The following is a 20,229-nucleotide window of genomic DNA, read 5'->3' on the forward strand; positions in this document are numbered from 1 at the left end:
AAAAGTTTATTTGGAAACTTCTTGTTACCCATAACCACCCCAATAGTTAAAATAATTAAACTCCACTTGACATGGTATTTGACATAGGAAATAGGCTAACTGAAGAGGAAAATGTGATTTTAATTTTTGTTGATTGAAATGTTATGTGTTTCATATATAATATGGTTCACTTGGAACTGAACAGATAAAGCAATCCAAGATTTATCTTATTTTAATATTGCACAATCATTTGGTATTTTTGAGAGAAAATGCCTTGAAGTGATTCAAATAATATGAAAACTAATTACTACACATTTCTGATTTTAAAAAGAGCTACAATATAAATAATTTTTCACAAACTATATGTATTTCCATCCTTTCAATTAATATATACACTTGGCAAGAGGCTGGAATCTTATTAGATATATTTATTATCACTTTGGTGAGCACTCTGCTTCTAATTGCACACACACACACACACACACACACCCCTCTATACATTTCTCTCCATATTCCTTCTAGGTCAAGAGAACAGACTGATAATCATTGTCAAAATCTTCATTTGGCAGTGAATCCATGCTAAGATTCCAGTCCATCTAGCATGTATTTGGTAATGATATGCTAGATTGTAACTAGGTCAGATGGTACTAATAAGAACAATTGTTGGCTAAACATTGAATTCTGAGTCTTTCTCCAACCGTGTATTTCTTCTATCTCCAATCCTCAATACTTTTCACTTTGTTCTTTGTTTATTTCACAGTAATTACTAAAGTAAACTTTGACCACATCTTTTGACTTGGGAGAAGTCATACTGATAGTGAAGGCAGGTGAGATGATCATGAGGATGCCTTCCTTTGCCCAGCTCTCTAACTAAGTTCTTGATCTCCTTGTGGGCTTGCATGGGAGATGTGGGGTTTGGAGAGGAGATCAAGAGAAAAGGTAAAAGGGACTAGTAGACACTCTAAAAAAAAGATTTAGTATTTTTTATCCCTGTATAAGTGCATTTTAATGATTTCACAGAAAAGTAAACATTTTATTTTACACTAGTCATTTTCTTATATTTTCTTTCTGCTCACTTTCTCCTCTCCTGTCTTTTTTGCTTTTTGCATCTTAATGCCTCTCCTTTCTCATATTCTTTCACACCTGTCTCCATTCTTCCAGTGATGTTGGAAAACTTCTTGTGATGTTTTGCCTGCCCTCTTAAGTTTACTGCCACGCAGGTGAATGGATGGTCTCGCCATCCACATGCTGTTTCAGGCATAGTGGGTGAATAACCACTCCCACTGCCTAATCTTTCTTTTTCCAGAGCAGTCATATTCACCTACTTAAGTTATAAAACAAATCCTATACCTCCCCTGACTAAATGTTCCGTGGTTGTTGCACTATTCTCAAAATAAAATCCAAACCCTTGAACTTCTGCAACCTGGTGTGTCCCTGAGCCTCTGCTTTGGTCTCCCTTTACTCTCTCCCACCTGTACTGTGCTTCGTCCATGTTCACATTTTGGTTCCTCAAATAAACCAAACTCGTTCTTACTCTGGGGTAGGTTAGGGGAGAGACTGAAAAGGAGCTTTGCACATGCTCTTGCCACTGCCTAGAATCTTCCCCGTCTTTGCATAGCTTTCTCATTTCATTTTCCAGATCTCTGTTAAAATATCATTGACTCAAACAGACAGACCCTTCCTGACTACTCTTTCTCTAATAATTTCTTCCTAAAACACACACACACAGAAACACACACACACATGCAACATACAGAAACAGGTGTGCACACATGCACACACATGAACATACACATGTACCACTGCCACCACCACTATCACAGTTATGACAAGGCTGTTTATTTTCTTCACAGCTCTTACAGCATGTTTTTACCTTGTTTGTTTGTTTACTTGTGTAGTATTCTTTTCCTTCACTTGGGTGTAACCTCCATGAACATTAGGGGCTCATTGCTTTCTACATAGTTAGATGCCCAGCACCTAGTCCAGTGCCAGGCACATTGTAGGCACTGACAAAATATGTTGAATATTGAATGAGCTGAGTAAGATTAGCTTAATTTTAACCTAAATTTTTAAACAAGAATCAAGCTCATTAATTAAATAGATGAATAAAACCAGAAAAGGACTTTTGGAAAGAAAGAATTAAAAGCTAGTTTTGTGGTATTTTCTCAAGTCTTAGGAATATCTGACCATCTAACCCTTGTTTAATATTCCTAACAATATTAACTCAAGGGATTAGTAATCTGCAGCAATATCTTTTTGGATCCACCTTCTAGAGTAATGAAAATTAAAACAAAAATAAACAAATGGGACCTAATGAAATTAAAACCTTTGAACAGCAAAGGAAATAACAAACAAAATGAAAAGACAACCAACAGAATGGGAGAAAATATTTGCAAATGAAGTGACTGAAAGGGTTTAATCTCCAAAATACACAAACAGTTCATGCAGCTCAATATCAAAAAAACAAACAATCCAATCAAAAAATGGGCAGAAGATCTAAATAGACATTTCTCCAAAGAAGACATATGATGGCCAAAAAACACATGAAAAGATGCTCGACATCACTAATTATCAGAGAAATGCAAAACAAAACTACAATGAGGTACCACATCACCCTGGTCAGAATGGCCATCATCAAATAGTCTACAAACAATAAATGCTGGAGAGGGTGTGGAGAAAAGGGACCCCACCTACACCGTTGGTGGGAATGTAAACTGGTACAACCACTATAGAGAACAGTATGCAGGTTCCTTATAAAACTAAAAATAGAGTTACCATATGATACAGCAATCCCAACCCTGGGCACACATCTGGAGAAAACCATGCTTTGAAAAGATACGTGCACCCCAATGTTCATAGCAGCACGATTTACAATAGTCAAGACATGCAAGCAACCTAAATGACTATTGACAGATGAATGGATAAAGCGAATGTGGTACATATATACAATGGAATATTACTCAGACATAAAAAAGAATGAAACAATGCCATTTGCAGCAACATGGATGGACGTAGTGATTATCATACTAAGTGAAGTATGTCAGACAGAGAAAGACAAATATATCACTCATATGTGGAATCTAATTTTTAAAAATGATATAAATGCACTTATTTATAAAACAGAAACAAATTAACAGATTTCGAAAACAAAGTCACGGTTACCAAAGAGGAAACACTGGGGTGGGGTGAGGAATAAACTAGGAGCTTGGGATTAACATATACACCTACTATATATAGATAGATAACCAGCAAGGACCTACTGTATAGCACAGGGAACTCTACTCAATATTCTGTAATAACCTATATGGGTAAAGAATTTGAAAAAGAATAAATATTTGTATATGTATAACTGAATCACTTTGCTGTACACTTGAAACAAACACAACATTGTAAATAAACTATATTCCAATAATTTTTAAAAAAGGGATTACCATTCTATATTTAGAAGCATAACTATAGTACGTCACTCATATCTGTGGGTTTTGCATCTGCAGAATCAACCAACATCAGATCGAAAATATTTTTTAAATGTCCAGAAAGTTAAAAAAAAACTTGAATTTGCCATACACTGGGAACTATTTACATATTACTTATATTGTATTTACAACTATTTACATAGCATTTACTTTGTATTAGGTATTACAAGTAATCTAGAGAGGATTTAAAAGTGTACTGGAGGATGTGCATAGGTCATATGCAAATATTACACCATTTTGTATAAGGGACTTGAGCATCCATTAATTTTGGTTCCCACAGGAGGTCCTGGATCCAAACGCCCAAGAATACTGAAGGAAGACTGTCTATTTACCAAATCTAAGAGAAAAGAGAATCCAGTCATTGGCTTGGACCAAGCCCTGTACCTTATGGTAAAGACTGCTCATCAAGTAATGAGCAATGAGCATCTACGGCATAGAGCTCCCCGCCAAGAACAGATCTAGACAAGTACACCAGAGGTAGCCTTATGATTAGGTAGACACATGTATCGGGTGCTGTATGACTAGGTAGAAAACTGAAGGAAAAACACACAGTTAGGTTTTCCTGAGCTGAGCTATTCATATATTGTCTTTCTTGACCACATGCATTTTGAATGCATAGTACTTTCAAAGTTTAATTCTCCTTTGAAGTCATATTTCTTCTGAAGAGAGCCCCCCAAAGTACCGGGCACTCTGAGGAAGAACAGTTTTGAGGCCACAGTTCTTTAAATGTCAATGTATAATTTTGGAAGATATTTTATCAGAATTCCTTGAAGATTAGAACAAGTGTTGGCAAACTAGGGCTCACTGGTCAAACCTGGCCAGCCGTCCACCTCTTTTTGTAAATCAGGTTTTACTGGAACAGAGCCATGCTTGTTCATTTATGTATTTGTCTTGACTGCTTTTGCCTACGAGGGCTAAATTATTTACTATGTGGCCATTTATAGGAAAAGTTTCCTAACCCCTGAATTAGAGCATACAAATGACACTCCATTATATTTTAACAGTGAAACATCCAACTATTAATCAATGTGAATCTACTAAATAGCACTCAGCGCAACCAGAATCCTACAAAATTTTGTTTGCAGAGAACTCCATTAGCCTCCTCTTAGAGGCTTCTCTGAAATAAATGTTTGGTTGCACTGCACTGTGGAAATTCTATTTGCAGTTTGTCATCACTTTTGAACTGTTAGCAACTTGCCTCCTTTACATTTTCCTTTCTTGTTACCCCCAACACTGTGTGTGCCTCCTGCTGTACTTGTATACTGTAATATTTAGAAAAGCTTTCTCTATGTTTTTAAGACTCCATGGGAATCTCCACTGCTGCCTCAGGAAGGGTGCTCTGGAATCATTCACATTCTTCACCACTCACAACTTATTTCCTGAATTGCATATACTCCTGAAAATGTTTCATTCACCAGAGAGTTTGGGGAAATTACTTAAAATAATAATATTTATCAGAAAATCTACACAAGCCTCTTAGATAGCCTCATCCACCAGAGGGCAGACAGCAGAAGCAAGAAGAACTACAATCCTGCAGCCTGTGGATGAAAAACCACATCCACAGAAAGATAGGCAAGATGAAAAGGCAGAGGGCTACGTACCAGATGAAGGAACAAGATAAAATCCCAGAAAAACAACTAAATGAAGTGGAGATAGGCAACCTTCCAGAAAAAGAATTCAGAATAATGATAGTGAAGATGATCCAGGACCTTGGAAAAAGAATGGAGGCAAAGATCGAGAAGATGCAAGAAATGTTTAACAAAGACCTAGAAGAATTAAGGAACAAACAAACAGAGATGAACAATACAATAACTGAAATGAAAACTACACTAGAAGGAATGAATAGCAGAATAACTGAGGCAGAAGAACGGATAAGTGACCTGGAAGAACGAATGGTGGAATTCACTGCTGTGGAACAGAATAAAGAAAAAAGAATGAAAATAAATGAAGACAGCCTAAGAGACCTCTGGGACAACACTAAACGCAACAACATTCGCATTATAGGGGTCCCAGAAGGAGAAGAGAGAGAGAAAGGACCCGAGAAAATATTTGCAGAAATTATAGTTGAAAACTTCCTTAACATGGGAAAGGAAATAACCACCCAAGTCCAGGAAGCACAGAGAGTCCCATACAGGATAAACCCAAGGAGAAACATGTCAAGACACATAGTAATCAAATTGGCAAAAATTAAAGACAAAGAAAAATTATTGAAAGCAGCAAGGGAAAAATGACAAATAACATACAAGGGAACTCCCATAAGGTTAACAGCTGATTTCTCAGCAGAAACTCTACAAGCCAGAAGGGAGTGTCATGATATACTTAAAGTGATGAAAGGGAAGAACCTACAACCAAGATTACTCTACCCATCAAGGATCTCATTCAGAGTTGATAGAGAAATCAAAAGCTTTACAAACAAGCAAAAGCTAAGAGAATTCAGCACCACCAAACCAGCTCTAAAACAAATGCTAAAGGAGCTTCCTTAACTGGGAAACACAAGAGAAGAAAAGGACCTACAAAAACAAAACCCAAACAATTAAGAAAATGGTCATAGGAACATACCTTAAATGAGAATGGATTAAATGTTCCAACCAAAAGACACAGGCTTGCTGAATGGATACAAAAACAAGATCCATATATATGCTGTCTACAAAAGACCCACTTCAGACCTAGGGACACATACAGACTGAAAGTGAGGGGATGGAAAAAGATATTCCATGCAAATGGAAATCAAAAGAAAGCTGGAGTAGCAATACTCATATCCAATAAAATAGACTTTAAAATAAAAAAATGTTACAAGAGACAAGGAAGGACACTACATAATGATCAACATTGATTGCTTGATCAATCCAAGAAGAAGATATAACAATTATAAATATATATGCACCCAACATAGGAGCACCTCAATACATAAGGCAACTACTAACAGCTATAAAAGAGCAAATTGACAGTAACACAATAATAGTGGGGGACTTTAACACCTCACTTACACCAATGGACAGATCATCCAAAATGAAAATAAATAAGGAAACAGAAGCTTTAAATGACACAATAGACCAGATAGATTTAATTGATATTTATAGGACATTCCACCCCAAAACAGCAGATTACACTTTCTTCTCAAGTGTGCACGGAACATTCTCCAGGATAGATCACATCTTGGGTCACAAATCAAGCCTCAGTAAATTTAAGAAAATTGAAATCATATCAAGCATCTTTTCTGACCAGAATACTATGAGATTAGAAATCAATCTATGACAAATGAGGCAAGGATATACAATGGAGAAAAGATAGTCTCTTCAATAAGTGGTACTGGGAAAACTGGACAGCTACATGTAAAAGAATGAAATTAGAACACTCCCTACAACAATAAACTCAAAATGGATTCAAGACCTAAATGTAAGACTGGACACTATAAAACTCTTAGAGGAAAACATAGGAAGAACACTCTATGACATAAATCACAGCAAGATCCTTTTTGACCCAGCTCCTAGAGTAATGGAAATAAAAACAAAAATAAACAAATGGGACCTAATGAAACTTCAAAGCTTTTGCACAGCAAAGGAAAACATAAACAAGATGAATAGACAACCCTCAGAATGGGAGAAAATATTTACAAACAAATCAACGGATAAAGGATTAATCTCCAAAATATATAAACACCTCATGCAGCTCAATATTAAAGAAACAAACAACCCAATCCAAAAATGGGCAGAAGACCTAAATAGACATTTCTCCAAAGAACACATACAGGTGGGAAAGAAGCACATGAAAAGCTGCTCAACATCACTAATTATTAGAGAAATGCAAATTAAAACCACAATGAGGTATCCCTTCTCACCAGTTAGAATGGGCATCATCAGAAAATCTACAAACAACAAATGCTGGAGAGGGTGTGGAGAAAAGGGAACACTCTTGCACTGTTGGTGGGAATGTAAATTGATACAGCCACTATGGAGAACAGTATGGAGGTTCCTTAAAAAGGTAAAAATAGAATTACCATATGATCCAGCAATCCCACTACTGGGCATATACCCAGAGAAAACCATAATTCAAAAAGACACATGCACCCCAATGTTCATTGCAGCACTATTTACAATAGCCAGGTCATGGAAGCAACCAAAATGCCCATCGACAGACGAACGGATAAAGAAGTTGTGGTACATATACACAATGGAATATTACTCAGCCACAAAAAGGAACGAAATTGGGTCATTTGTTGAGACGTGGATGTATCTAGAGACTGTCATACAGAGTGAAGTAAGTCAGAAAGAGAAAAACAAATATCGTATATTAACACATGTGTGTGGAACCTAGAGAAAAGGTACAGATTAACCGGTTTGCAGGGCAGAAGTTTGAGATACAGATGTAGAGAACAAATGTATGGACACAAATGGGGGAAAACCACGGGGTGTGGGGATGGTGGTGTGATGAATTGAGTGATTGGAATTGACATGTATACACTGATGTGTATAAAATTGATGACTAAAAAGAACCTGCTGTATAAAAAAATAAATAAAATTAAATTAAAAAAATAAAAAAATATATATTAGAATAAAATAATTTTCATTTAAATTATATAGATCTGGAGAAGAAACAGCTGTATTAAGGTCCAGTTTGTGAACAAAGTTCTCTTAGAAATAATATATAAGATTCAATTTCTAAAACAAATTGGAAAATGCAACTGACAGAAATGATAGCTTACATTCTCAGGCTCAGAAGAAATGGATATTTATGATGGTGATAGCAAACTTGGAAAGACTGAGGAAATATTTTTCCTTATTAAACATTTGAGTGCTGGTAATTTTCTGTCAATTCATAGGAATGCATAAAAACTTTTAATCTGATGCTTATTTTATCAGGCATAGGGTTTCTTTTCTCTGTAATTGTGAGACATACACTGTTAAACAGGCAATAGAGTAGAGATTATAAGTATTGTTTCCTTATAGAAATTATGAACAAAGAAATATTTTACTCCCACTTTCCTTGTCTAGAACAGTGTCTGGAATACAGTAGACACTCAATAAATTATTGAACGAATGAAAATTAAGTTCAAGGTACATTCTGTGTAAATGGGCTTGAAAAATGCATCCCTTTTACTGGGATTATCATTCTTGATTAAATTTATAAATGTATATTTTTGGCTTTTGCTTATTACAGAATTGCTTAAAATCAGATTACTGCCTAGGTAAAGATTTGGACAACATACAAGACAGAATGCCCAACCTGATTCAAACACTTGTGCATGGTTCCACTGGCAAGAAGTCATGGAAGGACTCAACTTGTATATCTGTTTTGAATATTTGTTTCATTACATGCAAGCCAAGATGAGCTGGCTTATTAAAAATTAATGATGCCAATAAAGACAAATAAATAGATTAATGTAGTGGAATAGAGTCCAGAAATATGGCTGATTCACATATGTGATCAATTCTTTTTTGACAAAGATGCCAAGACAATTCAATAGCACGAGGAAAATCTTTTAAACAAATGATGGTGGAACCACTGGATTCATGTAGTGGAAAAATGAATATCAACCATCTACTGTCACCAAACACAAAAATTACCTCGAGGTGGATCATAGAACTACATATAAAAATTAAAACTATAAAGCTTCTAGAAGAAAGTATAGGAAAATACTTTATGACCTCAATATTTTCAAAGATTTCTTAGACAAATCACAAGAAGCACTAAACATAAAAGAAAAAGAATTTAAAATTTTATTTCATATAAATTAGAAACTTCTACTCTTTAAAAATACCATTAAGAAAATTAAAAGATAAGCCACAGATTGGGAAGAAATGTTTTCAATACATATATTTGACACATATATGGCAAGCAACCCAATATGGGTTGCCTAATTCAGGCAAAAGCTTTGAATAGATTATTCACAACAGAAAATGTATAAAATATCAATAAGCTCATGAAACAATAGTATATATCATTAGTTGTTGTTCGTCAGGAAAATGCAAATTAAAACCACAGAGATACCACTGTACACACACTAGGATGTCTAAAATTTTAAAAATTGCCAATATGAAGTGTTAGGATGTGAAAAAACCAAAACTCCCATATATGCCTGGTAGGCATGTGAAACATTACAACCACTCTGGAGAACCATCGGACAATTTCTCATAAAGTTAAAAATATACCTACCTAATGACATGGACATTCTGTCCCTAAATAATTATCCTAGAGAAATGAAAATATATGTCCACAAATAGAATATAAAACAAATGTTCATAACAGCTCTTAACAGTGAAAAACTGGAAACAACATAAATACACATTAACAGGTAAATGGATAAACCAATTATGGCACATTCATACAACAGAATATTACTTCACAATAAAAATGAACAAATTACACACAATGACATAGATCTCTTTCAAACATATTATACTGAATAAAAGAAATCATATGCAGAAGAGAATATACTGAATTATTTCATTTATATGAAATTCTAAACAGGCAAAACTAATCTGTGACAGAAAGTAGATCAGTGATTACTTGGTGGATAGGTGGGTGGAGAATGAAATACAAAGTTAATGGACATATTCTTATATTTTATCGTTGGTGGTAAAATGGATGTAATCACTTGTTGAAACTCATCAGACTGTGTACTTAAAATGTGTGCATTTTATTGTATGTGAATTATGTATCAATAAAGATGATATAAAAAGAAAAACACATTTAAAACGAGCAAGAAATATGAATAGATACTTAACAAAAAAGAGATGCAAATCTCCAACAAGCTTGTGTAAAAATGCTTAACTTCATTAGTCATGAAGGAAATGCAAATTATAACCACAGTGACATATCATTTCATGCTCCTTATAAAGATAAACATATGTCTACCCTATCAGCCATCAGTTTTAGTCCTAGGTCTGAACCCAAGATAAATGAAAACATATGTCCACCAAAAGACTTGTGCAAGAATGTTTAGATCAGCTTTAGTTATAGGAGACCCAAACTGAAAACAAACCAAATATCAATCAATAGGAAAATAGATAAATAGATGTGGAATAATTCTGTACTGCATTAATACTCACCTATAAAAGGAATTGAACTACTTATATACACAGCAACAGGAACAATCTCAAAAACATTCTGCTGAGCCAATGAAGTCAGATACAAGAATGCATACTGTGTGATTCTACTCATATAGAATTCATGAACAGCCAAATTATTCTCTAGTAATAGAAATCAGAACAGTGGTTGCCTATGGAGGGGAGACTGACTGGAAGGGATGTGAGGAAACTTTCTGAGTGATAGAAATGTCCTATGTCTTGATTAAGCTGATGGTTTACATGGTTGTATATATATATCAAATTCATTGTTTTTTTAGGAACTTGAATTTAAACTTAAGATCAGTTACATTTCACTCCATGTGAATTTTATCTCAATTAAAAAAAACTACCAAGTCAACTGAGTAACTATAGCCTTTATCACCCCTTTTCTTTCATGGATAATTCTGAATTTATGTTAAAAATATATTTTATCAACTTTTCTTAAGAAAATTTTAAAAATCATCCCTTTAAATGGAATTGGATTCTTTTAGCCATTAAAACATTTAATCCATAGTTCAATTATTGTCAGAATCATCCAATGAAGTAAAACGATATTTGTTCATGTGTTTAGTAGTATTTGAGGGGTTTTTTTAACTTAAGAATTGGTTAATTTTCTTTGGATTCCTTTTCTATAGCAAGGAAATATTACTACATAGTGGTGAGAAGGAAGTGGAAGAGATCAAGATTATTATTGTTAGTTGAAAGGTAAGATTTGAGACAGACAACCAAGAAAGAACACCTTCTGGGAGACTCACCTTGTAACATTTGTTCTTCATCTTTCTATTTTGGCTTCTGTCATGACCTGCTGAACCCCTCAATGAGGGAGCTGGTGGAAACAGGAGCAGAATAGCTGGGAGCTCCACGATTCACATCCCCTCTTGCAAGAGTTCATGTAGTATGTGAGGCTGGCTGCCTGGAACAGGAACCCCAGCCTTTGTTGCCAGGATGTATCCTGGCAACCTGTCAACAAAAGGGACAGGACTGAGTTCTATAGTAACAGATTGGAAAACTCCAAAACAAGGGGTGAAGAAACTCAGAAACAAACAGCAAAATAGGTATGGATCTCAACTTTCTTTGAAGTTGACTCTGAGAGTTTTACCAGTGGACTAAACATCACAGAAAGGGAGGCAGATTAATTTAAGTCACAAGGCTCTTCTTGGCAATGGAATGGGGTGGAAACATTTTTTTTTTCCTAAGGAAGAAAAAAATTACTGATTGTCCTATTGATATTTTCTAGGGTCTTTAAAAAGTATCATCTATATAGGAGAGCTTGGCCTCTTCTAAAAAAGGGAGATGGATATTCTCCATGGTTCTCAAAGTGTGCGTTGGTCCAAGATATAATGAAATGCAAGATGCAGAAGATAATTAGTTTATTTTCTAATGTGTCTTAAAATATAGAAAACATTTTTAAAAACTAAGGTCAACATTTAAAAATGTATCTAAAATAAAGATTTTTTAAAACCCTACATATTAAAAGACTCTGAAATATTAAGCTAATCATAGTACAATCCTAAAAACATTATTTTTAAAATTCTGTAAGTATTAAACCTGATGAGGTAAAAAAGTTTATTAACATAGGAAAAAGTCCATAATATATTTCTAAACGAAAAAGAGAAGCTACAAAGCAGAATAAATATGATCTCATTAAAATGTGTGTGTGTGTCTGTGTATGCATGCACATGCCCACATGCATGAGCTGAAAGAACATATACTAAAATGTTAACAGCAGTTAGCACTGGATGATGAAATTAAGAAACATTTTATTAAGTGTTCTATAGGGCTAGGAATTAGGGGAAACAACTCTAAATTTCAAGATTCCAAAATCCTGGACTTCCCTGGTGGCACAGTGGTTAAGAATCGGCCTGCCAGAATAAAGAAAAAAGAATGAAAAGAATTGAGAACAGTCTCAGAGACCTCTGTGACAACATTATATGCACCAACATTTGAATTATAGGGGTCCCAGAAGAAGAAGAGAAAAAGAAAGGGTCTGAGAAAATATTTGGAGAGATTATAGTCAAAAACGTCGTTAAAGGAAATAGTCAATCAAGTCCAGGAAGGGCTGAGAGTACCATGCAGGATAAACCCAAAGAGAAACATGCTGAGACACATATTAATCAAACTATCAAAAATTAAATACAAGGAAAAATATTAAAAGCAGCGAGGGAAAAGCAACAAATAACATACAAGGGAATCCCCATAAGTTTAACAGTTGATCTTTCAGCAGAAACTCTGCAAGCCAGAAGGGAGTGGCAGGACATATTTAAAGTGATGAGAGGGAAAAACCTATAACCAAGATTACTCTACCCAGCAAGGACCTCATTCAGATTTGATGGAGAAATTAAAACCTTTACAGACAAGCAAAAGTTAAGAGAATTCAGCACTACAAAACCAGTTCTACAACAAATGCTAAAGGAACTTCACTAGGCGGGGAACACAAAAGAAGGGAAAGACCTAAAAAACAAACCCAAAACAATTAAGAAAATGGTAATAAGAACATACATTCGATAATTACCTTAAATGCAAATGGATTAAATGCTACCACCAAAAGACATAGAATGGCTGAATGGTTACAAAAACAAGACCTGTATATAGGCTGTCTACAAGAGACCCACTTCAGACCTAGGGACACATACAGACTGAAAGTGAGGGGATGGAAAAAGATATTCCATGCAAATGGAAATCAAAAGAAAGTTGGAGTAGCAATTCTCATATCAGACAAAATAGACTGTAAAATAAAGACTACTACAAGAGACAAAGAAGGACACTACATAATGATCAAGGGATCAATCCAAGAAGAAGATATAACAATTGTAAATATTTATGCACCCAACATAGGAGCACCTCAATACATAAGGCAAATGTTAACAGCCATAAAAGAGGAAATCGACAATAACACAATCATAGTAGGGGACTTCAACACCCCACTGTCACCAGTGGACAGATCATCCAAAATGAAAATAAATAAGGAAACACAAGCTTTAAATGACACATTAAACAATATGGACTTAATTGATATTTATAGGACATTCTATCTAAAAACAACAGAATACACTTTCTTCGCAAGTGCTCATGAAATATTCTCCAGGATAGACCATATCTTGGGTCACAAAACAAACCTTGGTAAATTTAAGAAAATTGAACTCATATCAAATATCTTTTCTGACCACAACGCTATGAGATTAGAAATCAATTACAGGAAAAAAAAACTGTAAAAAATACAAACACATGGAGGCTAAACAATACACTACTCAATAACTAAGAGATCACTGAAGAAATCAGAGAGGAAATCAAAAAATACCTAGAAACAAATGACAATGAAAACATGATGACCCAAAACCTATGGGATGCAGCAAAAGCTGTTCTAAGAGGGAAGTTTATAGCAATATGATCCTACCACAAGAAACAAGAAAAATCTCAAATAAACAACCTAACTTTACATCTAAAGCAATTAGAGAAAGAAGAAAAAAAAACCTTAAAGTTAGCAGAAGGAAAGAAATCATAAAGATCAGATCACCCAGCAATCCCACTACTAGGCATATACCCTGAGAAAACCATAATTCAAAAAGAGACATGTACCAAAATGTTCATTGCAGCTCTATTCACAATAGCCTGGAGATGGAAACAACCTAAGTATCCATCAGCAGATGAATGGATAAAGAAGATGTGGCACATATATACAATGGAATATTACTCAGCCATAAAAAGAAACAAAATTGAGCTATTTCTAATGAGGTGGATAGACCTAGAGTCTGTCATACAGAGTGAAGTAAGTCAGAAAGAGAAAGACAAATACCATATGCTAACACATATATATGGAATCTAAAAACAAAAAATGCTTCTGATGAACCTAGGGGTAGGATAGGAATAAAGACACAGACCTACTAGAGAATGGACTTGAGGATATGGGGAGGGGGAAGGGTAAGCTGTGACAAAGTGAGAGAGTGGCATGGACATATATACACTACCAAATGTAAAACAGCTAGTGGGAAGCAGCCGCAGAGCACAGGGAGATCAGCTCGGTGCTTTGTGACCGCCTGGAGGGGTGGGATAGGGAGGGTGGGCGGAGATGCAAGAGGGTGGGTATATGGAGATATATGTATGCATATAGCTGATTCACTTTGTTATACAGCAGAAACTAACACAACATTGTAAAGCAATTATACTCCAATAAAAATGGTATAAAAAAAAAAAAAAAAGAATCCGCCTGCCAATGCAGGGGACATGGGTTCAATCCCTGGTCTGGGAAGATTCCAAATGTGGAGTGGAGCAACTAACGCCATGCACCACAACTACGGAGCCTGCAGTCTAGAGCCCATGCACAGCAACTACTGAAGCCTGCATACCACTACTACTGAAGCCCACGCACCTAGAGCCGGTGCTCTGCAACAAGAGAAGCCACCAGAATGAGAAATCTGTGCACTGCAGCAAAGAGTAGCCCCCGATTGCTGCAAGTTGAGAAAGCCCACATGCAGCAACAAAGAGCCAACGCAGTCAATAAATAAATAAATAAAAATAAACTGCACATAAAAAAAAAAAAAAAGACTCCAAAATCCTGCCCCTTACGCCCAGATAACTGACTTGGTATATATAAGTAATTCACAGGACTATTAATTCTGTTGAAATGACTTCAGTCCACACAATCTAAAAGACCTCACTGGATAATGAAGTTTCACATCGAACACTATATATTGTTCTAGAGATGAGCAGATAAGTCCTCTACAGAGATTTATAGTTATCTCAATTATACTATCACATTAAATAGTTCTAATTTGGGTGCTTTTCTCCTGAAAACTTTCATAAGATGCCATATATAGATGATAAAGCATGTCTAAAATGATTAAAGAGCTGCTATGAGAGTGACTAAATATTGAGATGGCGAAAGAAAACTTAGTTTTACATTTGGCTTCTTACAAACTTGTGGGTCCTTCGTTAACATATTTCTTCCTTTATACATACTGCATGCTTTCTTGGCCCTGTTGTGAGCTAAACGAGATATTGCTCTAAAGAAATTGTCCAATAAATAAACACCATCCCAAATGCACACACAGTATTCAGTCTAGTGGCCAGCTATTTGGGCCAGATGGCAGAAGAACAAATAGGAAATGCTGGCCTAGGACAGGACAACCCCGGGAAAACACCAGGAGCGCAGATATTTCCATGGTAAAATAGGGCAAAAAGCTCTTTATCTGGACTAGAGTGACTGCTCTCAGGATGCCTGAGAATAACAGCTCTTCCAGCAGTGGGCACATGTGTTAGCTGGGTCACTAATGGTGCATTCACAGCCCTCTCTTCCCTTAGTGGGGTTGCTGAGTTGCCAGCTGCTTTTCTGCATTCATCGGAGATGCTTCGGAAAGTGACTGGAGAGGAACCTTTGTTTTCTTCCAAATTCTGGACCCATTTGAAATTCTTTGGTTTGTAGTTTCAGCTTAAATTGAACTTCCTGGTGTTCAAATCTATTTCATCTTGGCAAAACAGGCCTTCCTAGGTATCTTTCTCTTCTCTCTCTAACTTTTAAAGGAACAAAAACTTTTAAGCAGCTTATTTAAAAAAAACACCAAGCTCAAAAAGCCGTCTTGGACATCATATAGCTTTACAACACAGTCTTTTGATGAGTTAAGTGTAAATGAAGCAGAAACATATGGATTCCATTTCCTATAAATCACACGTGATCCTCAAAAAGCAAGGGAGAATGTACTCAGCACAGTGTATTCTGTTTTGTTGAACTCAAAACATCTGAAGAATACTTGGAGGCTGATGGATCCAAAATATTTATGCATCTCTGTTTATAACCTTGGGGGGGAAAAAGCCCTTATTCATGGTGACAGTTAAACTGCTCACATGTGCTAAGTGGGCAACCAGCAACCAGGGCAGCTTAAAGATAATGGTATTCCTTCTTCTGTTCCCACTCCAGACACTCAACTCAACCTCAGATCAAAAACACTGAAGCCCTTACTTAAACAGAGCTAGTCAGGTTTGTTATTGCTTGAGCTATTCTCCCCTAAAACAAGCAAGTTATTTCAAGCTATTTGACTTCCAATCGTGTTTGTGTCACTGTAGGATATGCCAGCCTCCACCAATAATCCAGATCTGACCCCTTGTGGCAACAGCCCCACCACAAGGAATTCTGGCTTATTTTCCCCTCATAAAACCACAGCTGTTTTGCCTGCACAACCCCTTTTTTCATTAAAGGACTAAATCACGGTGATTTTATGGCGCAGGCGAAATGCTGCTCCTTGATGGTATCTCTGCTTGTCCTGATGTCTCTTCATTGATGCAAAGCCCAAATCTTACTCTGAAAGTTACTGATAGTCCTTTTGAATTTATTTAAACTGTGCAGGGCCTCATTCTGGGTGGAAGTTTTTTGGTTTTTTTGTTTTTTTAACAGCAGCAGGAACTCAAATAGGATGTTTGTGGAATTTGCCAAAATAGGTCCACTGGGCATCTTGTCCTCTTCTACCCAGTTATTGGCCTCTTCTACCCCTTGCCTTACCACCTAACAGCCAGCTCCAGCCACCTGACATCGGTTGTCTCAAATCCTTTAGAACACTGCAACAGGAAGCATTAGCAGCCTTGTTCTACAAATGAGGAAACAGGGGCTCCGTGGCTTTACTCGGCTTGCCCCTTATTGCAAGGCTCATCCAAAGCAAATCTGGGATTTAAACGTATGTCTTTTGCGTGCTCAATGACTCTCCTTCTACTGCCTCCTGCAAGACCTCTCTTCCAGACTGTCACACAGAACAGTCTGACCTCAAAAGAGACAGTCGTTTTTCAAGATATGCCTTTTGTCACAAGAAAGGTCTTTACAGAAAGTAAATTTGAAAATGTCTAAATTTAAAACATTGCAAAATGTGTCCTGTAGTAGATTAGAAAGAAAGGCAGAAGATATACTTTAAATATAGGCTTCTAAAACTTAAAAAAAAAAAACTGTTGTATTTGATGGGTTAAAGTCTTACCCAAAATATCCTATACCCCTACACTCCCTCAGGACTCTTTGCCCGGGGCAGTGTTTCTCCATTTATTTTATTATTGCTCCCCCTCCGAGTATTTTTACATTTTTTTTCCTAATTCTCCCCCACACCATCACCATGAAATTTAATTACCACAGATATACCTTATATCTGTTTATGTATCATGGCCCTTTGGTGGCCTACAAACCAATGTATTATCTAAGATAACATCACCCCCAAAACCAATTTTTACTGCCCCCAGGGAGAATGCATGCCCAGCAGACATACATCCAAAGAGGTGACAATGTTGGCCTCAGATAATCTTATGGTCAAGCTGATGCACAGAAAAACTGAGCAAGAGGCCACAGAGACCATGGAAACCCTTCCTAAATTGCCAAAACAAAAAAGCACGGTAAATTGTCCCTAACTGTGTTCAAGAGAAAAATGGATTTGTTTGAAAAGGAACAATACATGCATTATATTTTCTATGCATCAGACTGGTTTTATCATAGAAATAGAAATCTTGGAGCTCAAGTGGACTTTAAAAATAGCATCCAGCCCAGCCAACTATCTTCAGGCAAGAAGATATTATTGGTCTATTTTAAACTGATGAGGCGTCTAAGCTGAGGAGATTGTTATTTGTTTATGTGCCACATATTTAAACTCAGACTCCAATAAAAAGTTCGTCAAAGGACTCCCTTGCTTTATCTTTGGCACAATGAAAACATTGCCAAGGCAAAGAGAAGGATTTCTTTCTTTTGATCTCCCTTCCTACGGACAGAGGATGTTTCTTCAGTATTATATCCACTACTCCACTGATAATAAAATATTTTGTATATACTGTGCTATAAAACCTCCTGTTTCAAGGGCCGGAGATTCTAGGCTTTAAATATTTGCTGTGCGTCTGGACAGCTCATCACAGTTCTGGCTTTCCAGGCCATCCTGGCACAGCTCTCCACCCTGTTCCTCCACCTTTTTTCTGACAGCCACTAAACCAGGACTGAGCACAGTACTTGTAAATCATAGGTGCTTAGCCAATATTCAACCACTTAATTGGGCACACACCTTTTTCATTATAAGAGATATTAGTGACCAGCTTGGTTGAAGATGACTAAAAGTTACAAGATGTTAAGTCCAGATTAATACTCAAAGTTTTCTATTTAATATAATGTAAACATTTTGAAATAATTTTGTCTTTCTTTTCAGAGAATTGGCAGAAGTCCAAACGCTTAGGGCATGTGAACAATAAAAGTTTAATAAACACTTAATCACTAGTTTATTACCCACAGATTTCTAAAGCTGGTTTAAATTAGAGTGTTCCTGGCTGATAACAGTCTCATATTTTACTTTTTCATGTGCATTTTATGAAGGGCATTTCAACTTTTTAATTGAAAACAGTAAATTATAAGGGAATTTCCTCTTATTCTACTTCTTTTCACAAGTCTCAAGGGGAGGGATGTTTCTTCTCTGGTATTTTGCTTCCTTGGTTGGTCCCTCCTCTCTAGCACCTCTTCTATTCTACTGGCTTCTTCCCCTCAACGATCAGAGAGTCTCAGGTGTCCTCTGTCTTAAAAACAATCTGTATATGCTGTGTGCACCCACCCTCTTCTTCATAAAGAAGAGTCTAAGCCACTGCCCCCATTCTCCTCATATCTCTCTTCATTTTAAACATCCTCTTTGCCTATCTTCTGATTCCTATCCTCTTCTCTCACTGAAGCATCATCTTAGAACATCATGAGTGCCATCCTGATCAACTCATCCTGGAGTATTTCTCAGTTCCCATCACCCAAAATGACTCTGAAGCATCTAACACTGTCACCCTCCCACCTATTACAAATGTTCTTCTCTCTTAACCATCCTATTGAGAGTACAAATTCCTTGGCTTGACTTCAAGACCTGATAAATATAAATATCCATCCAAGAAGATTTCAAAACCTAAGTCACAGCCTGCAGTTCCTGACGTGGATGCTGTTGATCACCAGACTGACTGAGTGGGGAGAGATGGCAGCTGGTTGGCAGGGAGTGCTGTATTCTGAGACCTAGAAAGAAAGAAAGGAGAGGGATTACTCTTGTAGTTTGCCAGTTCTTGAGGCAGGCAGTTTGCTACTGAGTTCTCCCTTTTTATGGAATTTTCTGCGTCTCCTCACTCCCTGATTTCCTACAGAGCTTTGCTGAGATAGAAACTTGATTACAGTAATAACATGTGAAAGCTTTACCTAAAAGTTGGTCAATATCAGCAAGGCCAAGTTTGTTTGCCTTGTAGAAGCTCTCCCTAAACTCTGAAAGCCTTAACTCTTGAGGCAACCATGTTCCTGTCGCCCTAGAGAGCTGCCTAATGAAGCTGGATTGAAGGCACAAGGTAAGGAACATCAGAAAAAAGACAATATTGTCCAGATATCCACCCTAGTCTGACTCTGTACGAACCAAAATGAAACTTGATAGGAAGATCATCCTCTGAATCAGTAGTTTTCAACTGGTGGCAATTTCCCCCTCCACCTTCGGAGACATTACATTTGGCAATGTCTAAAGTTATTTTTGGTTGTCACTTATGGGTTTGGGTAAGTGCTACTGGCATCTAGTGGGTACAGGCTAGGGATGCTGCTAAACATTGTACAACACACAACAACAGCCCTCCACAGCAAAGAATTATCTGGTTCAAAGGGTCGATAGTGCCATGGTTGAGGCTTGTGTTCTGGATTCTCCGAGTGTTCAAATGAGAATGCTGTCTTTCCAGAATAGCTTGTGTTAACAGTTTTTTCC

At 36.5% G+C, this 20,229-nt stretch overlaps 1 protein-coding gene across 1 annotated transcript in view; it reads right to left on the reverse strand.

Annotated features, from left to right (window-relative positions):
• The window catches only part of LOC309805663 (zinc finger protein 474-like), a 95,881-nt gene that overhangs the window by 52,235 nt on the left and 23,417 nt on the right, over positions 1–20,229 (reverse strand). Inside the window, exon 4 of the mRNA XM_082623768.1 lies at positions 11,278–11,482. The gene's annotated coding sequence lies outside the window, so the exon portion shown is untranslated. The remainder of the gene's footprint in view (positions 1–11,277; positions 11,483–20,229) is intronic.

Source organism: Mesoplodon mirus, assembly GCF_964341445.2.
Source record: "Mesoplodon mirus genome assembly, chromosome: 5".
Taxonomy (NCBI): Eukaryota; Metazoa; Chordata; class Mammalia; order Artiodactyla; family Ziphiidae; genus Mesoplodon; species Mesoplodon mirus.